The 23,683-nt window shown below is 33.2% G+C and overlaps 1 long non-coding RNA gene across 1 annotated transcript; it reads left to right on the top strand.

Annotated features, from left to right (window-relative positions):
* Positions 1–23,525, top strand: LOC125960893 (uncharacterized). The gene is made up of 3 exons (XR_007471019.1): positions 1–84; positions 20,646–20,721; positions 23,378–23,525. It is a non-coding gene; the product is annotated as an uncharacterized LOC125960893 (long non-coding RNA).
* Positions 23,526–23,683: the final 158 nt, after the last annotated feature.

The following is a 23,683-nucleotide window of genomic DNA, read 5'->3' as shown; positions in this document are numbered from 1 at the left end:
GGAGGTTCACTTAACCACTCATGGCCAAAGATTATTTAACTGTGCCTACATAATGAAGCTCCCTAAAAACCCCTCCAGCACAAGGTTTGGAGAACGTCCTGGTTGGTTAACATGTGGATATTCTTGGGAGGGTAAAATACCCAGAGAGGGCATGTACGTTCTTTATCCTTTCCTCCATACCTTGCTCTATGCATCTGTCATATCTGGCTGTTCCTGAGTTATAGCCTTTATAATAAATTGGTAATCCTACTAAGTAAGCTTGTCCTGAGTTCTGTGAGCCATTCTAGCAAATGATGAAACACAAGGAGGCGGTTATGGGAACACTGGATTTATAGTTAATCAATCAGAAACCCAGATGACAACCAGGACTTGTGAGTGGTGTCTGAAATGGGACAGTCTTGTAGGACTGAGCCCTTAACCTGTGGGATCTGACCCTCTCTCCAGTTAGATAGAATTAGAGTTGAGTTAAATTAGAGGACACTCAGCTGGTGTAAGAGAATTACTTGATATGGAAAGCCTTTCCACAGATCTGGTGTTAATAGTGAAGTATTGAGAATAGAGGAGAAAGAGTTTTTCCTTTCAATGTTGAATTTAAAAAGATTGTAAATTGTGCAGGGTTCTTAGAAGACAATACATGGATATCAAAAAATTGTATACTGTTATAGAATAATCATAACCTAGATTTCAGAAGTAGAATGAAAGATCATAAGATTAGCAGGAAAACACTGTGATAGAAACTCATTGAATATTCAGTAAGAACTTAGTTTAACGAATATTTTTGGCTCCTAGACTCTAGAAAATTACTCTATAGAGAGAGAAAAAGGTGAGATATGCACATAATACAAAGGTAATAACAGTAGAGATAAGGAAATTGAGCTAATGATCAAGGACCTGAAGCTTGTAGTCAAAATGACCTGCATTCAAAACCCAGTGAAATTTCTTACAAGCTTTGTGATCTAACATAAGATTAGCAAACTTTTACTATAAAGGACCAGATAGAAAATATTTTAGGCTTTGTGGACCACATACGGTTTCTGACACATATTCTTTGTGTATGGCTGTGTATGTGTGTGTTTACAATTCTTTAAATTTACCAACTATTTAAAAATGGGTCGTATGGTATATTAGGCATATGGGCCATAGTTTGCTAATTCCTGGTCTAAGCAAGTTACTGATCCTCACGATCCTCAGTTTTCTCAATTTATATTGGGAATAATATCTCTCTTGGAAATCTGTATTTAATATTAAATAAGATAATGCTTCCAAAGCATGTAAAATATGGTATCTGTTCAATAAACAGTAGTAACTGGAGTCATTATGGTAGTAGTCATAGTTGAGCAGTTTAGTTTTCACATTATTATTATAAGATTATTAGTTTTATGCAATAAATCATTACTATTATTATACAATTACAAAATTACTAATTTTTATTCTTCAGAGTGTAGTGGTTGTTTAAGGAAAATATTATGTCTATTTTCAGGGAGAGAAGTCTTTGAGAAGAAAAGACTTCAGCTCTGTCCAGTATGTGTAATAAGTAGACACAGAAAAGGAAGTAGTAGATGAAATAGCAAGAGCAAAAGCTATTCAAGTGCTGAGGATCATGTGCAGTGTGCCATTTCTAGCACATACATTCAGTGTGGTATTACATGTAATTTTAAGCAAATACATTCAGTAAACTATGAAAGAGTCTTTCCTTAACCTTAGTCAGGCCCCTTTTACTACTCTTCCCAACTAGGCCTTGGATTTTGTGCTTCTGTGTCCTACTTTACATTGCCTAATTTTAGCAGGAATCCCACTAAGTTAGTTTAGGCAGCATTCCCCACCCTCAGTACCTGATCACCCTTAATATCTGATCAGGTTCTTCATCTTCCATGATCCCCCAGATGATGTCTTATTACCTTGGCCTGCCTTCCGCAAGAATCCTATTCTGTTGGTTTAGCCAGAATTCCTCCTTACCTCTCAGTAATTTTCCATCCACTAATCCACACTTCCCCAACCCTAACTCTACTCTTTGACTATACATTTCCACTTTTCCTTGTTGTACTCAGAGTTGGGCCCAATTTCTTCCTCCTACTGCAAAACCCCATTCAGTCCTCCTGAATAATGTCTCCTTTACTGTTCTTTAACAAGCATCATGAATAATTTTTTTCCTGAACTAATATAACATGCAGGATAAAGTAAGGGTAGATCATAGAGGACTTTTTCAACACAGTAGAGCAGGGGGCATTATCATCTAGGAAAGGCTCTAATAGAATTAGGCAAAAGATTTGAAGTATGGGAGTCATACGGGTCTTACTTTTTTATATTGGGCAAATACATGTGCAGATCACTTGACCAAGAAAAACAGGTCATTCTGGCTATAAAGCAAAGAATGAGTTAAACAAGGGTTAGAATGAGAGCAGTAAAAACAGTTAGAAAGTATGCAGATCAGTGATTATGAGTGTCTGAAATGGAAGGAAGAGTGGAGGGGCTAGCATTGTGGGCATGATTTAAAATTTTTTTTCAAGACATAGTGCTGGATTTTATCTAGTACATGCTACAGAGGTATGTAGGATGAGTCTTAAGTTTCTGGCTCAAGTACTACTTGGATGGAAGCACATTAATAGAGATTATAATGACAGGAACAGGCACAGACTGGGCAGAGAACATACAGTCAATTTTGGACAGGTTGAGTGCTATGTCTACCATGGTCACTTATTCAACAGGTGGTTGTATATTCAAGTTTGAAGGCCAGGTTCGAAGATGTATATTTTTAAGTCATTTCACCTAGGTGAGTTTTTAAACCATGAAAGTAAGTGAATTTGACCAGGAGCATAAATGGAGCAAAAAGAAACATGGGTAGAAAAAATATGGGGAAAAAAATGGTTTTGTGTTAAAACTTAAAGGAAGTAGTTTGTGTCTCTTAATCCCATGCCCCTATCTTGACCTTCCCCCTTCCTTCTCCCCACTGGGAACCACTAGCTTTTTTCTCTATATCTGTGAATCTGTTTCTGTTTTGTTATATACATTTGTTTGTTTTATAAAATGATTGAGAAACAAAGGTATATTGTACAGCATATGGAAATATAGCCATTATTTTGTAATAGCTTTAAGTAGAGTAAAAACTATAAAAATATTGAGTCACTCGGTTTTATAGGTTGAAACTAATACAATATTGTAAATCAACTATACTTCAAAAAAAAGAAACATAAAGGAAGGATTAATTTTGCAGCTGTGGTTTATGTAAACTATGCTAGGGAAAAAAGAATGTTGTAAGGAATCATGCAATTGACAGTTTAACCTGATCACAGTCCCTGAAAATATTTCAATTTCTAAAAATCAATATATTGTAGAATTTCCCAAAATGGACTTTCAGTGTGCATCAACATTAATTCAGTTAAGTCTTGCAGTTATAACCCGCATCAATATTACCCAAGAAGAAATTAGGCAGGTGCAATTTCTATTATATGTAGTGCTAAGTAGGAACTGTCTTTTCTTTATCTACTTATTATCTCACATTGTTTTAAAACCAATTAGGCCAATGAAATGCAGATCTTTCTGTTAATGCAAACAGAAAGACAAGTATTATTCTTTTTACTGATCACAGGACATTATTGGTCTTTAAACTGACATGGAAAAAAGAGGCAGTTGAATCTGTTTGCCAATATCAACATTATGTCAAAATCAGATGGATTGTATGCACCATAAGAAATTGATCTTTCTTAAATAATTCTACATAGCAGGACAAAACATGCAACAATGATGGTGTTCTGTAAGCCACAGGCAGGTTTTCAATATATACAGCAGTGTGCTGGCATATTCTCTAAAGATTTTGCAGACCCAAAACACTCATATGGCACAAACACTTGCAGTCATGTATAATAAATATTGAGATCAACCTGGCGAAGATAATATGCTTCTTTCTTGTCTCAAATGTTCTAAATTAGAGCAGTCAAACAATGTTAGCTGGGAGGCCAGTTACTTCAAAATAGCACCTGCATACCTTGCTTGATGCTTGGTAACTTTCATTTTATTTGATATAATTGAAGCTGGCTAAGAAAAGCATAATCACCACTACAATAAGCACTTATTAAAATTTTAATTATGGAAGATAGTCTCCTCTAATCTTCACATGAATTTACTCATTTAATTCTCACAGCAACTCTGATTTAGATGAGGTTATTATCAACATTTGTGAAGATAAGGGTGTATAGAAGGTATAAATGCTCTGTTCACATATTTGCCAAATATCAAATATCTAGTAAATAGGAAAATTGGGCTTTATGCTCCGTGGCATGTTTGCATGGTTCATACTTCTAATCACTGTCTCTCACCACACTAATACTGCCTCTCACCTTACTATAAAGACTTCCTAAAATTATAGAATCAGGGACAGGGAACAACAGGATTCAGATAGGTCACAGGCAGAAGAATGTCAGACCAGTAAAGATTGGGTTAGAATGTTAACAAGATTTGCATCTACTTGGAGAGAAGAAATTAATTCCTTTCTTCAAGGAGATATCCATTATCAGGAAAATGGAGAGAGTTCATTTGATCCTTGCCTTTGAATGAGGAGGCAAAATTCAGTGGAATAAAGGAATTTCAACCATGGCTATTTGAAAAGTCTGTGAATAATGCTGATGGGTAGTTTGGGGCAGGTGAGCTTAGCAATCAGATGTCTCAGATCCATAAAGAATATCATGTAATCTTCAAATAATGTAAATTCCAGTTTTCCATGACTTTAGACTAGAAACAACTATAACTTGCCAATTTATTTATAGACATGGAACTTACTGATTGTTTATGCAGATGTGAAAATAAATGAAATCCATCTAAAAGAGTACAAACAGAGGCTATTTATTCAGAGCTTGCTATAACATGGGAGTTAGCCACCATCACTTGCATTTGGCAGAGACTCAAAGAAAGACAGAGGAGTAGGAAAGCTTTATAGGGAAAAATAGAAGGAAGCCACCATTGGTTATGTCTATGCTCTGATTGGAGGTTGTTGGCATGATGATGCTGGGGGCAGGCTAACTAGAAGTAACATTTTATATGATTGTTTGGAAAGCATACTTGTATTTTATCTGGTTTGTCCTGAGTTGGGAACAGAGGCAAAAGTGAAAGAGCTGACAGTCATTGACCAAGTTCTGAATGTTCCGGGAAGATTGATTCAGAGGTTGTAGGTCAGAGTTATATTAGTATATTTGGTCTGGCCATTGTTTGTATATTCAGTATCACAGAGAAATTTTAAGTAGAAAATTGGGCAGACTTCAGATCTGTGTGGAAAATTTCTTCAGAGGTAAGAAAGGTTACAGTGTAAGTGTAATGAGGAAAAAGCCAAGATCTAATTGTTAGGCATATAAAACAAGAAGATACAAGATCTGTTCTCTTTGTGCATTTACAAAAATACAAGGTATAGAAGTCAGTATCTGGATGGAGCTGTGGTGTTAGCTGCTGCCACCAAATGTCCCATCACGGGGCAGTGGTGGGTGTAGCCACAAGTGCTGGTTGTTCTCAGGTGTATTATCTTATCCTCCTTCCATGTGAGGTTATCCTAGCTATCAGTCTATTCTCGGAAGGATATAAAATATAGGAATATATTACAATGATAGGAGTGGCTCTTAACAGAATTTTCATGAAGCCAAAGATTAAATAGTCATTGGCAAAGTTGAAAATACATTAATTAGTATGAAAGAAGAATGTTAAGCAATCAAAAGTGTGGTGGTGTGGGTTTGTGTGAGGTAGTAGTGGACTTGAGAGTTAGGGTATCAGAGAGCTACAGTAAGCCAAGTAGATGGTGGATAGTAAGAAATTTTGGAGGAACTAGGTAGGGCTCCCATTAAACCTTTAAGAACCCACATATTTCCCTTTCACATAAATGAAAAGGACATTTAAAGGAGTAAAACATCATAAGCAGCCATGTTTGGGGGCATAGCACATGTTGAAAAAGACAAAGATGTTGCTATCATGGTTTTCAATAGACAGTTATTAAACACCCAGGTAAAGAGATCCATATAGATAGTATCTATTTCTTCTAAGAAGCTGAGGAACTATACATTAATACTAGTGGGAGGTACAATAAATAATAAGAACACTGATAATTCACTCACTCATTCATTATTTTTCTGTAAAGTAGGTTACTAATAGCACCTACCTCATAGATTTTTTGTGACCTTTCAATTAATTAATTATGTGAATTTCCAAAGAGTGTCTAACACAGAGAAAAATACTATAAAGCACCAGCTATTATTATTATTTTTATGATAATAATAATATTTATTATTATAATTACTATTCAACAGCTTTGAGAATTGTACAAAAGAACAAAGACAAATAAGATGTAGGTCCAACCAAAGAAAGAGAATGAGGCATATAATCAAATCATTACAATACAACTTAAGTGCCATGATTAAGGCTATATACAATGCACCATGTAAAAACACAGAGGAGAAAGTCACAATTGGAATACTAAGCCTGGAGCTGGGATACTTTACTGGTGCAATTCTATTAACATCAAAATCATAATTTTGTTTTTGATTATAAGTGTTCCAGATGGCAGGTGATTAAACTTGACCTGAGTGAACTTTCAAAAAGATTAATTCTGTTATAAGAGATGAGTGAAGGACTTGCTTCTTAAATTTCTAATTTAGAAACTCTTTAATTTCACATAATTTAAGTCAAACTACTTTAAATTGAGACATGTCTCAGTAGGGCTGGTCTGTATTCATTGATTATTTGCATATGTAATTCAAATTACTTATCTTAGTTAATGCTCCTGGGGATGAAATTAAGTAAAAACAACATTATTACTATTTATTAAGCACAAATATATCACTATAGCCTCTAAATACTCTTATCATAAGTGTATCATTTATTCCATTTAATAAATTAAGAAGTTTTATATCAAAGGATTGAGTAACTTCCCCCCAAACATTTGTCAATTTTTTATTTAAACTCAGGTATATCTAATCTGAAGATAAAATTTTGGCATGATTTTTAAAATTCATGCTGCTTCCTATAACATAAACATCAGTAATTATTGTTTAAATTAATACAAATACATATTTATAAAGTTCATATCTATGGTATTTAGTGATAGTATCATGATACACATTTCATAAAATCTATTCTCTCTCTCTCTGTGTATATATATATATATATGTGTGTGTATACATATATGTGTGTGTGTATATATATATATATATATCCCGTTAACACATGTTTCCTTAAATGGATTAAAATTACTTGTTTTCAAGCATCTCTAAACTTCTTTATTGATGTAGAGTTGAAGTACAATATTATATAAATTTCTGGTGTACAACATACTGATTCACAAATTTTTCAGGTTATTTTCCATTTATAGTCATTATAAAATATTGGCTATATTCCCTGTGTTGAACTGTATATCCTTGTAGCTTATTTAGTTTTTACATAGTATGTTGTACCTCTTAATCCCTTACCTCTGTCTTGATTCTCTCTCCATCCCTCTCCACACTGGTGACCATTACTTTGTTCTCTATACCTAAGTCAGTTTCTTTTTTGTTATACTCACTAATTTGTTTTATTTTTTAGATCTCACATATATGTGATATAATACATTGCTTCCTCTGTCTGACTTATTTCACTTAGCATAATACCTTCCAAGTCCATCCATGTTGTTGCAAATGGCAAAATTTCATTCTTTTTTTATGACTGAGAAGTGTTTTCATTGTATGTGTATATATACATACATATATATATATATATATGTATATATACACTACATCTTCTCTGAGTTTTTTAACCAAGATAATGGTAAAGAAAATATAATGTTGCATTAAAAATACATGACTAGATTGAGTGAATGTAAGGGAGGAGAATAATCTAAGAAATCCTCACATCAAAGAACAAAACCAAAATTGACCATATTAATGATGCAGAAAAAAAATGCTTCTTGATAAAACAAACACCAATACTTTAAAAAAAATATTTTGGAGTATAGTTGATTTACAATGTTGTGTTTGTTTCAATTGTACAGCAAAGTGAATCAGCTATATATATATATATATATATATATATATATATATATATATATATATATACTCTTTTAAAGATTCCATTCCCATATAGACATGACAGAGTACTGAGTAGAGTTTCTTGTGCTGTACAGGTTCTTATTAGTTATCTATTTTACATATAATAGTGTGTGTACATCAATCTCAATCTTCCAGTTCCCCACCCCCTTACCCCCTGGTAACCATAGTTTTTTTTTTTTTTTACATCTGTATCTCTATTTCCATTTTCTAGATAAGTTCATTTGTACCCTATTTTTAGATTCCACATATAAGCCATATCATATCATATTTGTCTTTCTCTGTCTGACTTACTTAACACAGTATGAAAATCTCTAGGTCCATCCATGTTGCTGCCAATGGCATTATTTCATTCTTTTTTTATGACTGAGTAATATTCCATTTTATATATGTACCACACCTCCTTTATCCATTCCTCTTTTGGTGGACATTTAGGTTGCTTCCATGTTCTGGCTATTGTAAATAGAGCTGCAATGAACATTGTGGTGCATGTATGTTTTTGAATTATGGTTTCCTCTGATATATGCCCAGGAGTGGGATTGCTGGATCATATGGTAGCTCTATTTTTAGTTTCTTAAGAAGCCTCTATACTGTTCTCTGTAGTGGCTATACCATTTTACATTACCACCAACAGTGTAGGAGGGTTCACTTTTCTCCACACCCTCTCCAGAATTTATTGTTTGTAGACTTTTTGATAATAGCCATTCTGACAAGTGTGAGGTGATATCTCATTGTAGTTTTGATTTGCATTTCTCTAATAATTAGCAATGTTGAGTATCTTTTCATGCGCTTTTTACCCAAAACCACCAATTCTTGATACAAATATAAGCAAATAAGTATAGAATAAAACTTCCTTTGTCTGATAAAATATATTTACCATAATCTATAGCAAAAGAATATTTAGTGAAAATATAAGAAACATTCATTTTAAAATCAAGAATAAGTTAAGAATGCTATTATCATTGTTTCCATTAAACATTTTACAGGAGGTCTAGTAGTTAATTTACCAAGTACTGTAATAAAATTTTTAAAAAGGAAATTATATCAAGATAAAGAATAAGATGTCATCAATATTGTAATTGCATTGGTTTCCCTGAAATTGATTTATTGAATAAATGCAATTCTTATCAAAATTGAAACATTTTTATGAAACTTGACAAGCTACTTCTCAATTAATATTGACTAACAAAATTTGTATGGATTTTCATGGAGGAAATATAAAACCCTATGAACTAGGAGAACAGAATCAAGAGCCCAGAAACTTATCTATGCATACCTGGGAGCATGGTATGTAATAGAAGATACATAACACTAGAAAAAATTAAACTGTTTCCTCACAGAAATTATAATAATTCCAGGTAGACCAAAAAAAAATTTTAAAAACAGGAATACCTTATAAATGTTAAACAAGATGTAAAAAGAAAAATCCCAAAAGAAAATGGGCTAATTTTAATATCAAAGTTTTCCTAGATGTTAAACGATATCTTGAAAAATTACAAATACAAGCCACAAGCTAGGATAAGAAATATGAGACCCATATAAGTAAAAAAGAGTTAATACCCATAAAATACACACACACACACACACACACACACACACACACACACATATGTGTGTGTGTGTATGTAGATAGATAAATAGATAGAGAGAGAACACTAATATCTTTTCAAAGTGAAAAGAAAAAGCTCAGTAGAAATTGAACAAAAGACATCAATAGGCTTTTCACAGAAAGGACATAGAAATAACCAATAAAGATGAAAATACTTAAAATATTAGTGTTCAGGAAACCCATACTAAAGCTCACTGCATTCCATTTAATGGAAACCAGACTGACAAAAATTGAAAGGTCGTCAAGTTTTGGAGAGTGCTTAGACTAGTAATAAGAATTTCTATCTACTGCTGGAGAACATGTAAGGTTTTATAGCACTTTTCAAAAACAGGTATTATCTAGTAAAATTGAAGTTGTATAAATCCTAAAATCTCAGCACTTCCTTCTAAGAGTGTAGCCCTCAGAAACTCTATCATATGTGCACTAAGAAGCATACATATAAATGAAAAGTGCAGCAATGCTTGAATAGCAAAACACTAGAAATAATGCAAATATCCATCAACAAGGAGAATGAACAAAAAAATGTATTTTTCAATGGAATACTATGCAATAGGCTAAGTAATGAAATAACAATAAATTCATAAACTTTAATGAACTTCAGAAATATGATGATGTGTAAAAGAAGGAAGCCACAGAAGAATGTGTTTTAATCTAATTTACATAAAGTTAAAAATGTCAACGTAGTTTTAAGGATGATACATACATACAAAAAATCAGGGAATTATGTAAAAAAACTACACAGAAAAGCAGGAAAATATAAGGATACAATTCAGGAGAGTCTTTGGTTCCCCTTCTGGAGGAGAAGGGGAATGCATCATGAGATATGCAATCAGAGAGACAGAGACTCAGAGTATTTCAATTTAATTGATAATATTTAATTTCTTATGTTGAGTGATATGTCTTAGGTGTTCATTTTATTAATCTTTCTACTTTATGTCATAATATTTTTATATATTAAATATTTCATAATAAATAAAGAGGCACTTTGAGCATTTAAAGAAATGCCTTCTGAGATATATTATCACGTGCAGTAATAAGAAGACAAAAGCAAGAACAAGTACAGACTTGGGTATATAAAATGCTGCTATTTTTGTAAAAAAAAATACTACATAGGATATTTCCTCATATATTTAAAAAATTAGCTCTAGAAGTAATAGGCAAAAACATATTCCTATATCTATTGAAATTGGGCAGCAAATGGACAAGAGATTTAGAACCAGAGAGGTTAAAAACCTTTCTCAAGGGCTTCCCTGGTGGCGCAGTGGTTGAGAGTCTGCCTGCCGATGCAGGGGACACGGGTTCGTGCCCCGGTCCGGGAAGATCCCACATGCCGCGGAGTGGCTAGGCCCGTGAGCCATGGCCACTGAGCCTGCGCGTCCGGAGCCTGTGCTCCGCAACGGGAGAGGCCACAACAGTGAGAGGCCTGCGTTCCGCAAAAAAAAAACAACAACAAAAAAAACCCTTTCTCAAAGTCCCAAAATCCTGGCAGAGTCAGGCCCAATTTCATTCCTTCCTTTAGCAATTACTTGATGAGTACCAGTTCTGTGTCAAGAATTGGGCAGGCAGTTTGGATGTATCAGAGAACAAAATGAAGAACTCTGTTTAATCAAATTCTAGCTGGAGGAGATGAGAATAAAAAATAAACACAATTGATAAATAAACAAATAATATATCATGTTAGATATTTGTTAGAATGTGATAAATGCTGAGCGTATGATGACTGGGTAGAACAGCATTGGACATAGTGAGGCCTGGGAGGGGGAGGGCAGTGTTAACTTGCAGAGTTAAATAGAGCAGTCAGGACAGGCCTCATCAAGAGGGTGAGGATTGAGAAAAGCCTTGAAGGAAGGAAGGAAGTGAACTAAGCTAAGTGTGTATCTAGAGAAAGAATATACCGGGCAGCTAAAGCAGGCCCTAAGGAGCAGATGCAGCATCCAAGATGATGAAGTCAAGTTTGCTGATTTAGAAAGTTTCATCATTGTCATTACTATGCTCCACTGATTACTCTGAGTTTTACTGTTTCTCACACTGGCATGGATTGTTAGACACAGCTTGTGTGAATAGAAACAAATTTTTCCTTTTAGAAATATCAACTAATTTGTAATTTAATATTTTAAATCAGTTGTGTATGGTCCTAAAATGGGAATAAATTGGTATTACACTATGGGGTCAACCCACAGAAATATCATGAAAGACTTGAACAAGGATGATGTGCAGAGACTTAAAGCCTTTCCCACCTTTCCTATCATGGGGCACATATAAAATTCACTTGTTTCCAATAATTGAATATATTAAATCCAGAATAAAGGAAATAGAAAAAGCAATAATGCCTAGGCTTAGATCATTGTTTTCTTGAGGGTATTTTTAGGACAATGGTGGGAAGGTTTCTCTAAAGCCCTGTCTTTTCAAGGAGAGTTGCTTAAAGAAAAATATTTATTCTGGTTTTAAAAAATATATATCAGCCTATAAAGAAGAAATATAGCAGTCAATATTAAAAATGTAACATGATGTTAAAGGAGAAGAAAAACCCACCCACAGTCTAGCTGGGGGATTTGTAAAGGAAAAAGGAAAAGGAACAAGCACTGCAACTGTTATCCTCCCAAAATATGCTGCTGTAAGGACTTAAGTTGTTTTAATCTTCTCTCTATATACTACTAGTTTTCTTGACCTTGCAAAAGTCATTCAGTATGTGTTCATATATCTGTGAAAACAAGGACAATGATCCCATCTCTCTGAGGATCCTTTGGGTTAATTTAGTGACTTCAATATCTAATACCAACTTACTATTATGCCCATTGTCTTTGTTCTCAAAATTCTCACCACTGACCTAATAATAGACAAAATGACAGTCATGTCTATAGCCACTTGCAACAAAAGACTCTCAGTAGCATCGTATTGCAATATAATGAAGAGAAATTACAAATGAATAGAGAGGCAGCAACTACCCAGAGACAATCTGAGGACTGAATGAAAAGAACAGTCTTGATGATGTCCTTATAAATGTGCCACCAGGCTAACGGGGGAGAAAGCATGCTTCCTAGTTAATTTTCCATATTAGTGTAATGAGAAGAAATAAACAAACTGCCAGAGAGTTCATTTGTCTAATGTTTCAGCCAGCAGACATGGCACAGCTCCCACTTAAAGGGGTTAAAGGTGGACAAAAAATATATATAATTCTAAGCTGTTTGTTTTGACCTTATAAAATAACAAATCAGGGCCATTATGGATAGTGGTTTGAGGATGACACCAGTCATTTATAGTTCATTTCTCCTACCAGATTCTGATTTTTACAAAATATTTCATTTTAGTAAACTCCTGGCTGAATTACACCTAGAACATCAAGGCTAGCCTTGTACTTCCCATTACTATGGATAGTTCCCTGAGCAGTCAAATATGTTTTTTTAGTTGCTCATTCTGCTGTTTTCTGAATAGTGAGTATTCATTATTCAAACCATATACCAACTATTCAACCTAAAGACCAACTTCTCTTAGAATTTTGACAAGGAACAAATGAATAAAATATAAATATGTAGTAAATACTTTTCTTTGCTTATAGACTAGAAAAACTGCTGATTCCTAGCACAACTGCCTCATATTGTAGCCATAGAATGACTGGTTAAAGGACTGTGCTTATTAGGTCTAAACATTACAGATCCACTGGGAATACAATATTGGTTGTAAAGTATTTATATGGTATAGTTTTCTAAAATGCTGTACAATCATTAGCTAGTTCTGACAACAACTCTATGAAAACAGCTCTATGTGAGGTGGGTTACTATCTGCTCAGTTCTACTTTGGGGAGTCTGGTGTGGATAGTATCTGTCTGAAAATTACCCAGGGCAATAATTCACGACAGGAGTTGGGCTGACATAAAGATATACTATTACTATATCCACAGTCAGTTCATTGAACAAGCTCCTCATTTGAGAAAACAGTCATTGCTTCTTGTTCATTTTGTTCCTTTAAAAACACTGAAATCCCAAGACTATTTCAGACAACTCTCTTTTGTAATAATCATAAGAATTTAAAGATATTGATTATCTATAAATGGATTACCTTTTACTGATTATCCACCATGGCCATGACTAATATGCTTGGTGTAATGGAAAGAGGAGAGGATTTGGAATAAAGCCTAGCTCTGTCATTAATTAAAGAGATTTTGTCAAGTAACTTCACTTCCTTTTGTTCATCTGAAGGATAAAAGATTTTGAACAACTGACTTCTAAGGTCCCTTCTGGCATTAAAAGCCAGTCATCTTATATCCTTTATATTCATATAATGGCAAATTCTATGATTACATTCTTTTTTTCCTGATTATGTTCTGGAAAAAATCTGAGACTATCTAATACATTAACCTATATTTCAGTGACTGACTTTTTGGAAAATCATTATGTGTGGGCCGACAACGTCCCTGGTCTTAAAGGACTGAGTTAATGTAACAAATTCATATCAACAGGAGAGATGAGATGGAGGTACAGGTAGATGACAAGGAACTGTGAATAAATGCATGACCCATTGTGCATGTGAATTAAATCCATCAAATTTATGCTCAGTGGAAGATAAATGGAGAAATACTCTTACACTAATTACATTTCAAAACCATATTTAAATAGTCCAAAATTGTTTTCAGCTCACTTTATTTAGCATAAACAGTTGGAATGTGGTCATGCTTAAACACCACATGTCCTTGTCTGTCTAACCACCCTGAAATAATTCACACTAGTTTGATGCCTTGGGCTGTTGCTAAGCTTTCAAGCAATGGAGGGTAAAATGCCAAAATCTTTGAGCAAGGTATTAGAAGTTTTAAATGGTCATTAACACTTGAGTGAGAATTAATTTCTGTGGTTTACTAATCAGACTGTAAAGGAATAGGACATAAACATGTGATGGTGTGGTAGACAATACAGGATAATGTTTACAACTAGAGTAATTTAGGGAGGGGTGGTATGGATAACAAGAAAGAATGGGTTGCTGCCGAGGAAATGATTCCAGGTTGATCAGATTAATGCCAAAAGAAGAAAGGAGCATAGAAAGATAGAATAACTTTCAGTTTCTTTTTTTTACTTTTCACTATTGCCTCTGGTTCATCTTGGCTTCATCAAATCTTATGTGGAAAATTAAATTATTGGTACTGATTCTTCACTTTCCTATTTGAAAGTGGGTATCCACATCCTTACCATGTCATCATGGTGAAATTCCACATACTTTTACTTTGGGCTTGGCTATGTGACTTTCTTTGGTCAATGGAATGTTTGTTAGTGGATGTGATGCTAATACAGGCTTGAATTATGATTGCTTATTTTGACTTGCCTTTTATATTTGATAATTTGCCATGAGGAAAATATACACCAGATAGCAACAGATCAAAAGAGAATGAGAGGCATATAGACACAAGCTTCAGCTTTCAGTTAAGCCTAGCTAACCCACAGTCCGAAGCAGTGCCATAAAGCTGCACAGCTGAACCCAGCTTGTGTTATTAGCAGGGCTGCAGTTGTCCCACAAACCCAGAGTAAGAAAATGCTTACTGTTATAAAACACCAAGTTTTAGGGTCTTTTTTTCACAGGATCAGTATATTGAACAATAATAGTTAACCATGCTTTAGTAATGCCTTCTCACTTTTTCAGAAAACTCTTTTCTTGCTTATTTCTTGAATATCAAAACAATATATAATCAATGCAAAAAATTTAGAAAGTAACTTTGTATATTTTACCAAATATATGAACATATTTAAGCTTATAGCAATTTTGACTTGTATGCATATAAAAAGCAAATAAAATGACATTGTGTCTGTAAAAATAAGTCCATATTAAATAATCCTACTTTCACAAATAATTGCATCTGTATCGTAGATCTACAAAGTGATATCAGAGTTGAAGTTAGTCTTGAGCAGGAAGAAAAATTCCTTGAATGTGGACTAATTTCAAACAGGTTATAAGCAGAACTTATTTATTGTAGCGCTTTGAGTGGAAGTAAATAATCAGGTTACTTAAAAAAAATTGAACTAAATAAATATTGACAGATTCTGTGTATATCTGAAAATATAAACTTGTGGAAAAATTCTGATAGTTGAAGAGATAGGTCTGTTACACACTGTCAAAAATGAGACCCAATAGTTATACATAATTTTCTTAGTAGTTGTATTTAAAACTGTAATTTTAATTGATTATTTACTCCATTTTAATTTTACTCAGGTGTGCAAAAATACTTTTTTTTGAATTTACAAATTTAATCTGAGCTGTTATTTGTAATAAATTTTCACTGAGTTTTTTCTACTCTCTAAGTTTGCCAGACCATATAAAATCAAACCATCTCATATCAGATGGTCAGTGAATAATGTGTGAAGAGTATGCCATGCTATATCTAGAAACAAAATTACATGTTTCAAAACTTGTATATTATACAATGATGGAAATAATATTAATTGTAAAACGCACCATTTTTTGAAGTGTTATTGTATGCCAAGCACTGTGATAAGCATTCTACATGGATTATTTTATTTGTTACATCAGCAGTTTGAGTAGGCCCTGTTAATATTCTCGTTTTAATAGCTGAGGTGTTATGGCAAAGTTCTCCATTTTTCTTAGATTTGCTTCCATATTGAAGCAAAAATATTCTTGTGTCTGTTATCAATATAAGGAAAATATGATCTATTGAAAACAACTGATTTACATAAATAACTGCTCTTCATGTTAGACTACCATAGAATAGGGTAGGGATTTGTGTGACCCCCATCTCCCAACCCTGTTATCATTGACATTATGTCAAAGACTTTCCAAATATCTGTCAACCCTCTAAGTATAGACTCAGCCACATTTTTCCTTGTTTGTTAATGATCAATGGTGTTAAATGGAACAGCACTGAAAATCTTGTTAACATCAAGATATATTTAATCTATTGCTTCTCCTTGATCTCCTAAGTCACTCTGACATATAAGGAAATTAGATTAATCTGACATGATTCATTCTTTATACAGCCTTTTTTATTACTCCCCAGTATGAGGTAGCTGCTGATGTTCATTTAACTGTTGCCAATTGATTTTTGATAAGTTCTATCTTCATTTTTTTGTGTTGGATTTTAGTTAAAATGTATCATTACTTTGTGACCCCTATTTTAGATTGGGAAAAGGATATAAATATATTTAATTGTATTGATCAGTTTTATTAAGAATTCTTAAAACTTAGTTTGTTGATTCTCTAATTTAAAAATTTTAAATAAATAAATAAATAAATATATATATATATATATATCATGATTCAATTAAAATCTTCATTATCAGAGGCTGTTGGTCACTAGAAACAAAAGGTTTGAACACATAAAATTCGGTCTTAATTTTTAACTTATTTAAATTTACTTCCTTCCACTCTGGATCAAGTGTAGCATTGTTTTTTTCTTTTTTCTTTTTCTTCAGATTACTATAGTGAGAGTTTTAAAATAAAACTGAAGACAAAAATAACACTAAAAGTTTTGTGTTTTGAATGTTCTTTCTGTGTGTGGATACTTCAAGTTTGATAATTTAGCTAAACAACCATTTTAGAATTAACTTTGAGAACCCACCACATTATTCTTTACTCTAAAAGCATTGTGACCAAAGCAAGATGTATAATGCATTTGTTTTCAAAGAACTTACTATGTTTTTTTAGTCAAAATAAACCAAGTAATTAGAGGACAGATTAATATCAGGTCATCAAGGTGCATAGGTCTGAAAACCTTGATGAAAAACTTAGTTCCTCTGATGCCCTACACTTATTTTACAGACAGGGAAAAGGATGTCCACTATTCTTCGGAGAGGTAGAACAGGGGTTGAATTCTTGTGATCATTTTAAATCTTGCTCATTCAAAACACCTATATAGAACAAAAAATATTTCTGCTTAGGGTGGGACCCAGATATTTATGGCCCACCTAGTCATTTCCTGGTCCTATTGTCCACTAGTTGTCCAGATCTTTGGCCAACAATGCACACTACCCTTTCCATGCAGCCACTCTCTGGATATCACTTATATTTCATAGAAGTCTCCTAACCAGTCCTTCTGGATGCCAAAGCGTCAAAGGTCAAGCACTATTGGGAAGAAGAAAAATTATCTAAGATAATAATAAATAATAGTTAAATCTTTAAAAACAAAAAAGCAGAACAGAGGAGAGCAATTGTGTCTCAGAAAGAGTAGAGAGTAGGGGTATAGGTACAAGTTTATGAGGATGAACAGAGAGGTACCTAAAAGTTCTGCCATCACGCTCACTCCCATCCAGAAATATGCACAGAGAATCTCATTTCCAAGTCGCCTCTAGATAATCACTTGTTGATCTACTCCAAGGTGTTATCTTTTTCAGTCAGTACTCTCAGTTAAACTTTTCCCAATTTGGCAGCACAAAAAATGTATGAAATTAAATGAAATAATGTAGGATGACAGTGTTTGGCACATTTGTTGACTATAAATACAGTACTCTTCAATATATTTCTAAAAATTATCTTTCCAGGCTTAGCTTTTCTGATTGTATCCTAATGTATATTTTTTCATTTTTCATGTTTTTAGGGGAAAAGTTCTGTAGTGTCTATTTAGTTTTATACTTCTTCCTACCCTTTCTTCATAGCTTGGTGTAGGGGCTGGAATGTTTTCTCATCTAGATATCAGTAATTTTTAATGATTTTCCTAGACTCTTCTGATGCTTAGACTGCATTTCCATGGATCATCATCTCCTGTGATCTCCATTAAATCCTCTGAAATTCACTTTCTAGCACAGTATACTGAAAATTTCTAATGTTCTGAAAAGTGCACAGAATGACATCAGGTTGAAGAAGCAAAGAGAGGAGCTCAACAAAAAATCTCACTTCAAAAGTTCAAAGCCCTTTTATGCATTCAGCTGACTATTCACAGAGATTCTTTCTTCTACTCGGGTGTTGGAAGCAGCTTCTGAAGAATTTGCAGAGGTTGTCTCATTATATCTAGCTGGGCACATTGAAAACACATACAAAAAAGTGGTTCTATTATTATATGTTACATTTTGTGCCCAATAGTGTTAACCATGGAAGAAAACATATATCAAACTCTGAGGTCAATTAAATCCTGGTAGTTAAATAGGTGAGATTTAAAAAAACAAAACAAAAAAACAAACAAAAAAAACTATGTATGTTTCCTGAATATTATCTTTTTATTGTCACAATGAAAGTAACTTAGAAACAATAGTTATTTTTCTAACACCAAAATAAGAAAAAGAAAGAGGAAACCTCGAGAAATGCCTCTGGTATGTACACTTTTTGTAAAAGAAGAGAGAAAAATGGTAATTTTTGTCAAATTAATTTTCTAGATCTTACAATTTTAATATTTGTTCTTAAAACTTGTTTTCTATACATATGGTACTTTTCCCTAGTTTATTAATTTATATTTTATCTTTATTAGAATGATTATAATTGTAACCAATTTTGTCTGCCCCTTCCACCCAGATGCCTTTGTAATAAATGAGGAATTGAATTTGCTTAAAAATTTTAGATGTTTGAGCCCAGTGAGGTCTAACTAAGCTAATATTAAATTTAATCACAACTTATTTAATCTTTTAATGTTTTTCAGTATGGTATTCAATACGATTAAAATGTAACAAATAATAATAAAACAATTGATAGTCAAAAATGTGAAGAAGGGAAAATATGGATCATAAATAGGAACTATTAACATTTGTTCATCATCATTCCAGTTATTTCTATCAATGGACAAATAGTAAGATAGTAGACATATAGGTAGATACATAAAACATTTATTAGAATTTAATGATATTTTTAGTTAAATATATTAACTTTTGCATGAATATAAGAGGATATAATAAACCTGAAATGAAAAGGAAGACATTGCAGAACTTAAGGTCAAAAGTTTTTCATGAGGTAATAGTTCCTTAAAAATAATCCCTCTGAAGCTAATGGGGGCAAAGGAGTCTTGAAATACAACAAAGATTGTAGTTATTGTAGTTTGTCTTTTAACCAAGTGTTCTCCAAATGTTTAGCATTTCCAACATTTTTAAAAATTCCAGTATTAACTTCCTGCCATGAAAGAACAAAAAACAGTGTATTGATAATTTTACTTCCCTTTCTCCAACCCTATTATCTTATGTGTTTATTATTTTTTACACTATTACGTTTCTTAAAGTGTAACTTCCACAGTTACAGGACTTTTGTCATTTTTGTGATTCACTTTTATTTCTTCTTTCCTTCATTACAGCCTTTATAGTTTTGATATTTGTGAATCTGTCACACTAGTGCTCAATAAATACTATTTTTCTTTTTTCCTTCCCACCAGTAATACCAACTGATTTGCTCCATTACAAATCAGCTTTTTCTTTCTTTCTTTTTTTAAGTCAACCTTTACTCTTCCAATGATTTCTCTGAATCAGTGTTGTGGGCATTTGTGTCTCTCTGAATACATTATGATGAATCGTTAGAATTCTTTTTTCTCTGTGTCACACGTAAGATTTGCATGCACAACAAAAGCACAAATCATTACTATTCTTTTTTTTTTACTCACATAAAATGCATTCGGTGGGGTGGAATCTAAATTACAATGATTTAAAAGAATGTTCACTTCCCAGGAACATACCAGGAAGATTATTTCACTGTAGCATAAAAATGACTGATGGCCTTGTAGGAATATATCATCTAAATAGTTTTGTCTTTGCAAAGTCCATATTAATATGATTAGTAAATATTTGGGATTTATATTATGCTTGATAAACGAAAGCATCATAAAAATAAAACACATAGCTAATCTTCATTTTTTGAAATGAATAAAAGTAATAAAATAATGAAATATAAGAGATTCTCTATGACATATTTTTGCATAATTTAGAATAATTTTATTTTAGAGCAATAGTTTTGCAAGAAGAATTGCATCCACACAGAAATAACATATCTTTTGTTTGTTGTTGCTCCCCTCAATTTCAAGTTTAGTAACATTGATAGTAAGAAAGACTAGTAACATATATTTCTACTGCTTTATCTTCTAGAGGCACACAGACTTTCAATAATTGTGATTTTAGCAAGTGTGATGTTCGTCTTTGCAATAGCCACAGAAGGCAAATGGTAAGTGGTAAGAGAATCATAACAAGCAAGTAGTAAAAGAATCACAATGATCACTGTTTTAAAATGATTTTAAAGGCCAAATAAGATGTCCCAGAATAATTTATGACATAATCTAAGATTTTTGATTCCAGTTAAAGATGCTGAAGCAGAAGGAAGGGGCAAAGTAGAAACAAAATCCATAGAAAAGGGGAAGATAAAAAACACATACATGCATATACACAGGTGCAGGCATCCAAGGATATTTTAGGTTTTCAAATAAGACTAAAAAATATCATTTATATCTTTTCCTAATATCTCTTAATTAAACATGTCCAGTTGAAAACTTCCCTAATATGGGAAAGGAAATACTTAATCAAGTTCAGGAAGTGTAGAGAGTGCCATACAGGATAAATCCAAGGAGAAACATGCCAAGACATATATTAATCAAACTGTCAAAAATTAAATACAAAGAAAACATATTAAAAGCAGCAAGGGAATATGTGTCTTGGCATGTTTAATCCATTTTGAGTTTAGTTTTGTGTATGGTGTTAGGGAGTGTACTAATTTCATTCTTTTACATGTACCTGTCCAGTTTGCCCAGCACCACTTATTGAAGAGGCTGTCTTTGCTCCATTGTATATTCTGGCCTCCTTTGTCATAGATTAGGTCACCATAGGTGTGTGGGTTTATCTCTGGGCTTCCTATACTCTTCCATTTATCTATATTTCTGTTTTTGTGCCAATACCAACTGTCTTGATTACTGTAGCTTTGTAGTATAGTCTGAAGTCAGGGAGCCTGATTCCTCCAGCTCCATTTTCTTTCTCAAGATTGCTTTGGCTATTTGGGGTCTTTTTTTTTCCACACAAATTAATTTTTTTTTGTTCTAGTTCTATGAAAAATTCCATGGTGATTTGATAGAATTGCTTTGAATCTGTAGATTGCTTAAACTCTACTTTTGTCTAAGATACTTTTGTGCTAGTTAGCTTGATCTCAATTTTAAAATCTTTGAACTTTTTGTATGGCCAAAGCTTTCCTCCCTATATTAAGCCATGGGGCCAAGCCCCTCTCTGCTTCAACTGGTTATTAGAAGAAAATAAGTTATTAAAGAAAAAAATTCCACTTTTAATGTCATGGCACTAATTCAAAACTATATGGAGAGCTAGTTCTACTTTGAAAGACAGGATTTTGGGACTTCTGAGAGAAGCTACTATCAATCAAGGGCTTGTGATGCTGTAGAGCACATCTCCTTCTGTCAAAGGTGGCTAAATACCCATCAGGAATCCCTGGCATTTTCCCCATAAAAATGTGTCAAGTGACAAACAATGGAAGCACAACATAGAAAAGACCCATACAGGTGGGCCTTGACTATTTGTGACTGAGAAAAAAAAAAAATCTAGTTTGTGAGATTCTTTTACCTTAAGATTTTCTGTGGGCATCACAGAAGTAGTAATTAGAGCCATTTCTATTATTTCATTTTTACCTTACATTTCCTTTAAAATGCCTGACATTAAAATATAACTAGATTTAGCCATGGGGTGAGTGTTTTTAAATTAAACTCACCTAAAAACCATTCTGTAATTAAGATCACATTCAGAATTTATCAATTATAAATATCAACATATATCCTTTTGACTGGGCAGCAGTACTTCCTGTGAAATACAAAATATGTGAAATACAAATGCACCCAATTCAAATGCACTTTTATTAACCAATGCATTTGTAAGTGCCAGCACAACATAATTAGCCTAGATTACAATTATAAGTAGTTTGATATTACTTGCCATAAGTATAAACTAATATTTTATCTTTGCCCATCTAATATTTTATCTTTGTCCATCAAACATAGACTTTATGATGAATACCCTCTAAGTGCTTACATGTTGAGAAAATATATTGAAGACAGTTTTTCTTATTCTGCTTTTCTTATCCAAAGAAACACTCCTGATTTTGCTACATTTTTAACCCACAGCAGGCTACTCTGAAGGGTAGAAAAGCCTGGTTTGGCTCATGGGGTTTCAGTGTCTTTACCCTGTGTTTCCACAGTTTTTTCTAAAACATTTTGGCTTACATTTCTTATATTCTAGCTCTTTGCTCTAATGCCTGATTTTATATCATTGCCCAGTTCCAGGAGAGCTGAGTTTGTTTGTTTGTTTCTTATTCATTGTCAGATAAATCCTAGAAGCTGACTCAATACTTTGCTAATATTGGCTCTCATACATATTCAAGAATAGATAGATTAATTAGTCTAGCAAGATCCTGAAATGTCTAACTTAAACTTAAGGCACATTCAAGCCACCACTGACAAGCAAATAAATTTATTTAATTAATCATGGAAGTATGGAGCACAAGCCTAATTTATGTACCTCCAGTGAGTTCCCTTCAGCAATAGTTATAAAAATAAGTTTCTATGTCATTTTGCTGAGATTCCATCAAATATAAATCTCTAAAATAGAAGAACGGGCATAAAGATGCAGCAAGCAGATGAACATTTGTTAGAGCTGCAGACCAGTAAATATGCCTGCTCATAAGTAATAAATCCATTTTATATTTTATCTCATTGGCCTCTCCAAAACTCATGCCTCAATTTTTTGTTTTGCCTCTTATGAGTATCTTCTAAATATCTTTTTCTCTTGAATAATAAAGTTACATCTTATTGTTGGCACTTTATTTTCCCCAGGGTGAATAGTTGAAAATACTGAAAGGTGAGACCAAGAAGCAGGTGTATTTCTTACAGCATTCTACAGTGTTCTTTGCATCTGTCCAAGTTTTTGATTCAACTTGACAGGAACTAAATATGCTTAATTCCTGTGAGGAATAAAGTTCTTCTGGCAATCACCTTCAACGAGAGTTGGGAACATGCTGTAAGATTCAAAGTCAGGATTTTATTTTTGCTTGCCCTGGTGATCTTGTCTCCCCAAAGGCAAAACATATATCTGAGGAAACAGCGAGGAGAATACTGTTTAACTTGGTGCCATGGACTCAA

Source organism: Orcinus orca, chromosome 13 (genome assembly GCF_937001465.1).
Source record: "Orcinus orca chromosome 13, mOrcOrc1.1, whole genome shotgun sequence".
Lineage (NCBI taxonomy): Eukaryota > Metazoa > Chordata > Mammalia > Artiodactyla > Delphinidae > Orcinus > Orcinus orca.
The sequence above is the reverse complement of the archived record's forward strand: the minus strand, read 5'-3'. Positions and strand labels throughout refer to the sequence as shown.